General features: G+C 54.9%; 1 non-coding gene across 1 annotated transcript; it reads left to right on the top strand.

Annotated features, from left to right (window-relative positions):
- LOC124173725 lies at positions 1 to 196 on the top strand. The gene has a single exon (XR_006868714.1). It is a non-coding gene; the product is annotated as a U2 spliceosomal RNA (small nuclear RNA).
- The last annotated feature ends 6,101 nt before the right edge of the window (positions 197 to 6,297 follow it).

Raw genomic sequence — 6,297 nt, forward strand, 5'->3', positions numbered from 1 at the left:
CAAACTTTGTAATTGAAATATGGAATCAATAAACGTCTTAAATCTGTTCTTATCAGCTTAATATCTGATACGTCCAGCATTGCTGGACCAGAATATTAATCTGATTTTTGAACATGGGCGGGGTCCCCGGAGTTTACTCCATCCCTGCCGCGGGTTGGCCCGGTATTGCAGTACCGCCGGGATCGGCCCAACATAAAAGGTTCCAAAAATCAGAAAAGCTGATGAGAACAGATGTTTCTCTTCCTTGTTTCATTTAAAAAATTCCCGAATCGCGAAAATGCGACAAAGTCCGGAGATTCGTGAGGCAAGAAACGAATGGGCGAAGGAAAGAAGAAAATAACACTGGCCACCACTTCATTCATTTATTTTATCACCATTTTACATTTAAACCATGTCTGTAAAATAACAAGCAACAGCACAAAAAATAAAAACTGACAGAAAACAAAATTTTTTAACATGAGACATCGTTTGAAGAGGATGAATAATATGCCCTCACTAACACTGCAGAAAAGTTCATCTAATGCAGTGCACTGATCCTAGTGCAGAGCCGGGCACAATTTTTCCGGCTCCTCGGCCTTATGGCTAAGATAGGAGTGTAGTATGGGCACGGCTCCTCGGCCTTATGGCTAACATAGGAGTGTAGACGGGACTCGCATGCCAAGAGTGACATACGTCGTGGGAATGATGATGAAATTTTTCACTTTTAAGAAAACCTTCCGGAAAGCTGTCGAAACAGTTTCCGCACACTTTTCACACGGAAATTAGGTGAATGCAAGATTTATAAAATAACTTCCAAATATTCACCGGATCGAGTGAACATGGAAAATGACCGCCAAGCGTAGGTTTCCTCGAGAATTCCAAGTTTTTCTTGCGAATATGACGAGACAAGACGGACGCATCACGCTTCTGGTGAAATACACGCAGCATTCATCCGCGTTACCAAGGAGTCGTCGCTAACAATGAACGCCTTCCACTGAAAGCGCAGTCGAATTTCGCGGGGGCCGTGCTGCTGGCAGATAGTTCGACCCGGAGGCCGACGACGGCGTCGGCACGCACTCTGTTTACTTCAAGTGTAAAAAAATGAGGGTCGCGAATGATGACGAAACACAGGTGTCCAATGAAACCGTGAATTGCTTTCTTTCGGAGAGTTGCATTTCATGCCGATATTTTTTGCAAAAACATCCGAAATTATTGACTGATGCCGATTCTTCCGTCCCGTATTCTAGCCATTGCTGACGATTTTGGAAATTTTTTCCAGTCCCCGGAGAGGACTTTTTAAGCAGCTTTGAATCAGATTCCCCAGAGAGGACTTTTTAAGCAGTTTTAAGTCTGATTCCCCGGAATTTTAGCATTTCGAAAGAAAATACATGACTCGAGTGAGTAGGATAATGCTCTCTCATCGTGTTTCTTGACGTTTTCTGGACGATTTTGAGTGACTTTTTCGAGTCCCCGGAAATTCCCCGGAAATGGCAATTTTTTTGGGAATTTCCCAGGACCAAAGCATTCCCCCGGGAAGCGAACGCAGGATGCTCCACGAAGGACGCTGCGATCCCACACGACAGATGGCACCGAAGGCCCGGAAAACGGCCCGCGTCCGTTACGTCCGCGACGCTCCTACGACTCTCCCGGACCCGCCGATGACACCAAAACTCCCGGAGTCTCCACACAACACTTTCATGCGAATTTTTCCCCAATCTCACGCCTAAAATTCGCCATTCCGAGACCTTTCCTCGCGTCAAAAACTCTCGCCGCACACCACCGCCGCAGCATCCGACCTCATCACGCAAAATACCCGAAAAACCGTCCCGGAACCCCGGAAAAATTTATTAATTATCGCTTCTCGGCCTTATGGCTAAGATCAAAGTGTAGTGGCTTTGTGTTATTTTTGGTCCCCTGGCCCCTCAGGCTCCACTACACCCGTTTTTCTCCCTTTCTCGCCGCCTCGAGGAATCTCGGATGGGCCCCCACCAGTGGTAAGCCCCCCGAGACACTCCCGAGGCGAAGGGGCATCAGGACACTAGGGCCTGCTCTGCCTATCTCCTCTTTTCCCTCCCTGCCCCCCCTGACCAGTGGTGGGTTCCACGGCGGCCGCCCCTGAGGCGGTCGTCGTGGAAACCGCCACTTTTCCCGCTCCCTCAGAGCATCCTCCCTTACCCTCCGGGATAGCCCGGCCGTTCCGGGCGAGGACGGGTGTTTTCGGTGCGTGCGTCACGCGCATCGAACCCGGTTCCTCTGTAATCAATTTCACGTGAGAAATTGATTATCCTGCCCCATAAGGGCAATACGGGTCACCTCCCAGCTCCCCGTCCGGTGGCTGGAAGTGCGGTGATAACCGTCGCCGATTGGCCCCTAAGGCAGCGCCATCTCTTGGCGGTCCGAAGAACGTCATTCTCGGGCCACGGAGGTGGAAGGCGTTTTGAGCTAAGGCCGTGAGCGATTAGGGCGCCCCTCTCGCGAACTGAATCGCCGCGTAATTTGAATCCCGATTAAATTCAACTAATTTACCTTTGCCTCCCTCCTTTCCCTGTAACCAATTTCGCAGCACGCTTTTTGTATCCCCTTTATGCCCCGACCTTCCCGTGCTGCCAAATCCCGTGGGACCAATGCCTCGCCCAACCGTCCTTTGAATCCTACCCCTTCCTCTCCTGGTACGAGTGCATCCCTGCGGGATGACTCCATTCCCCTCCCAACTTCTCCTCCTCCCACCCCTCTTCCTGCTTTACCCGCTGCACCGCTAACCGCCTCACCTAGTACCGCCGCAGATTCCCACCCTCAGACCGAACCAACCCCCGTGACTTATGTTAGGGCCCGACGTGACGACAATGTATTGGTGATTTCGTTCCCCCTTCCTGACCATCTGGAATGCACGGAGGACGGCTGCGACGTCTCTTTTAAGGCAACGGCATGGACGGCAATGAAGATGTCGCTCGACAGGCACCTCAAGTCCGTTCACGGACTTGAGGGACTGCGAGCCATCAATTGGTGCACGTTCTGCGATAAGCAGATCGTGGGCCGTAAGCCGTCCTGCCACCCCTGCCTACGGTCCAAGCCCATCCAGGACCCCGTCGCAGTAAGATTCCGTTACGCTTGTGACACGTGTGACTTCACGTGTCCGTCTAAGCGTGGGTTGACGAATCACCAGAAGACGCACCAACGTCCCCCACCCCCACTTCCCCCTGACATGACTGACGTTCCGGCCTCACCGGGTGAAACATTAGCGCACTCGGAGCCAGTGGAGGAGCGACAAGAAGAGGATGTGGCAGACCACCAGCCACAGGAGGCGGATGCAGACGCCCAGGGCCCGGCGGCCATTGAGGAAGAAGAGGAAGAAGCTGTCCAGCTGAGCCCGCCCTCCGACCATGAGAGGGCGTGGCTGGAGAGATTGGCCGCCACCAAAGACCAGCCTTGGGAGGTCTTCGAGGCGCTGGTGGCGGACATCACGGCCGCCATCAGCGAAAAGAGCACCGCTTCCCGCAACGCTCCGAAACCGGCTCCGAGGATTGCTAATGTGGTGAGGCCCCCCAGACGAAATAGGGACCGGGCGCCTCCTTACGACCCGAAGGAGGCTGCCAACCTACAAAAACTTTTCCGCAGTCACCCTCGAAAGGCGATGGAGAAGATCCTGGGGAACGCGTCGCCGTACTGCGAGGTGCCGAAGGAGGATGTGGAGCGGCACTTCCAGGCTGTATACGGCGACGTCTCCTACCAGCCCCAGGAGGCCGGTCACCACCACCAGTACCGGCCCACTTCAGATGAAGAGAAGAAGAGGATGCTCGCTAGGGTGACTGCGGACGAGGTTGTAGGGAGACTTTCGAAGGCCACTAATACTGCCCCTGGACCTGACTGCTTGACTTACTGGGATCTTAAGGCCTTCGATCCTAAAGGACTTATCTTTGCAGGAATCTTCGACCGCTGTCTGCAGGAAGCTCGCACCCCTGACGCCTGGAAGATCTCCCGGACGGTCCTCATCTACAAGAAGGGGGACCGGAGCGACCTAAAGAACTGGAGGCCGCTCGCCCTTAGCAATACCATCGCTAAGCTGTACGCCGCCATCGTGGCCGACCGTGTCCTGGCCTGGGCCACCGGAGGGAGGAGACTGAGCGGCGTGCAGAAGGGTTTCCGGGAGTTCGAGGGGTGCCACGAGCACAACTTCGCCCTGCAGACGGCGGTTGACGAGATGCGAAGACGACTGGGTTCCCTGAACATTGCCTGGTTGGACCTGAGTAATGCCTTTGGATCCATTCCCCACGAACATCTCCGGCGTACCCTCACCGCCATGGACATGCCCTCCCGGATGAAGGATGCGGTGATGGAGATGCAGGACTGCCGCACCTTTGTCCGGACCACCGAGGGCGACACCGGCCACATCCATCTTCGTGCCGGTGTCAAGCAGGGCTGCCCGCTCTCCCCGACACTCTTCAACCTGGGGATCGAGCACGTCATCAGGGCAGCCCAGGAGGAAGCAGAGGTCCATGGCATCCGGGTTTTGGACACCACCATCTCCGTCCTGGGGTATGCCGACGACATCGTCCTCGTGGGGAAGAGCGCCGACCACCTGCAAGCGCTCCTGGATCGCGTCGGGGTAGCTGCTACCGACGCCGGCCTCAGGTTCAACCCGGCTAAATGTTCGACATTGTCCCTGGACTTCCGCACCAGCCAGCCCGTGGAGCCCCGCCAATTCATCATCCAGGGTGGGGCCATCACCAGCCTGCGAGAGGGGGAGAGCTACAAGTACCTGGGGGTCCCCTTCGGATTCCGTGTCTGCCAGACCCCCAGGGAAGAGCTGCAGAAGCTGGGCGAGGACGTCAGGAAAATCGACGAGTCACTCCTCGCCCCGTGGCAGAAGATCTCCGCCACCAGCACCTTCCTTCTCTCCAGGTTGGACTTCATAATACGAGCTGGCAACGTCCGGAAGACAGACCTCGCCCGGAAGATGAAAAGGATGCCGTCCACTGCCGACCTGATGGCTTACCTCAGTGGCAACACTGAGGCGCCATTCGGGTCTGTGAGCGGTGACTTTTCATCCCTCTTCACCCAGGTGCGCTCCGCTTCGCGTCGCCTGAGAGACCGGATCGCCTTGAGCTGGCGGTGGTCGGACATCTTGAACGAGCCGCAGATCGTCCTTGGAGGTGGAGAGGCCGCTTCACGCGTCGTGGTGCCACCCCGAGCAATCGGGGTTCTCGCCAAGACGCTGAAGAACCGGGTCCGGGAAGCTTACCTGGCTCGCCTGGTAGCGAAACCGGACCAGGGTAAGGTCTTCTCTGCTTCCTCGGTCGCAGCTGCCTCCAGTCACTTCCTGGTGGGAGGGAGATACACCAGGTTTTGTGACTGGAGATTTATCCATCGTGCTCGCCTCGATGTCCTGCCGCTGAACGCTTGCAGGCGATACGATCCCTCAGGAGACAGGAGATGCCGGCGTTGCGGCTACGGGGATGAGACCCTCCCCCACGTCCTCAACCATTGCACCCGACATTCCCTGACATGGAGACGAAGGCATGATAGCGTGCTTACCCGGCTGACAAACGCTATCATGGGACGCAAGGGACGGTCAGATGAGGAGGTGAGGATTAATAGGACCGTCCCTGAAGTAAATTCAGACTTACGACCTGACATTCTTATTACAGATAAGAAGACCATGACTGCCCGGATGATCGACGTGACCATCCCTTTTGACAACCGGAGATCAGCGCTCCAGGAGGCCCGGCGACTGAAGGAGGAGAAGTACGCCGGGCTGGCAGCAGACCTCGCCGTCCTGGGGTACAGCGCATCGGTGGAGGGTTTCGTCGTGGGAAGCCTTGGCTCTTGGGACCCAGAGAACGACCGTGTTCTCAGGGGCCTGGGCATTCCGCGGCGTTACGCCTTCCTGATGAAGAAGCTGATGGTCTCCGATGTCATCAGGTGGTCACGTGACCTCTACGTCGAGCACATCACCGGGCATCGACAGTATGAGGACGGAATCGGCGGCGATGGATGAGTGCGGTGCGGTGCAGTGAAGTGAAGCCCTTCCCTTTCACCTTCTTCACCTAAATAAATCCTTTGTCTTTTCCTTTCCCCAAACCCACCCCATATATGTGAATTTATAAACATTGGACTGCCGTAAGGCTTGAGGAGACGATGGAATATAAAAACTATGAGCCCCTGGCCCACTTTGGACCAGGGGACTATGTATAACAAATAAATATGTAAAAATATATATACTCTAAAAAAAGGCCCCCTCATTAGGAGGGGGTACTTAATGTATCAGAATTGCCCCCTTGAAGTAAAAGGAGGGCCTTGATATTTAGAATTAATTTGACT

The sequence above is a fragment of the Ischnura elegans genome, chromosome 1 (assembly GCF_921293095.1).
Source record: "Ischnura elegans chromosome 1, ioIscEleg1.1, whole genome shotgun sequence".
NCBI classification, from domain to species: domain Eukaryota; kingdom Metazoa; phylum Arthropoda; class Insecta; order Odonata; family Coenagrionidae; genus Ischnura; species Ischnura elegans.